Source organism: Penaeus monodon, chromosome 30 (assembly GCF_015228065.2).
Source record: "Penaeus monodon isolate SGIC_2016 chromosome 30, NSTDA_Pmon_1, whole genome shotgun sequence".
Classification (NCBI taxonomy): Eukaryota; Metazoa; Arthropoda; class Malacostraca; order Decapoda; family Penaeidae; genus Penaeus; species Penaeus monodon.
Window position 1 is genome coordinate 25,043,488 of NC_051415.1, and position 223 is coordinate 25,043,710.

Below are 223 nucleotides of genomic sequence, written 5' to 3' on the forward strand. Positions count from 1 at the left end.
AGCCCCGTTGATTGTTAAGAGTTTGTTCAGTTTTGGTCCATTGTTGATTTGCAAGGGAGGCTGTTTGGCGGTGGCGTTGCAGAGAGTCTTTGCTCTGGTGAAATTTTGGATTGTGGACATTGGCGGGGAAGGAAGGGGAAAATACAACATTTATAAATGAATAAACAAATGAATTGAATATAATTCTTTCCGAGGCAATGAAACACGTTCAACTTATTCGCAT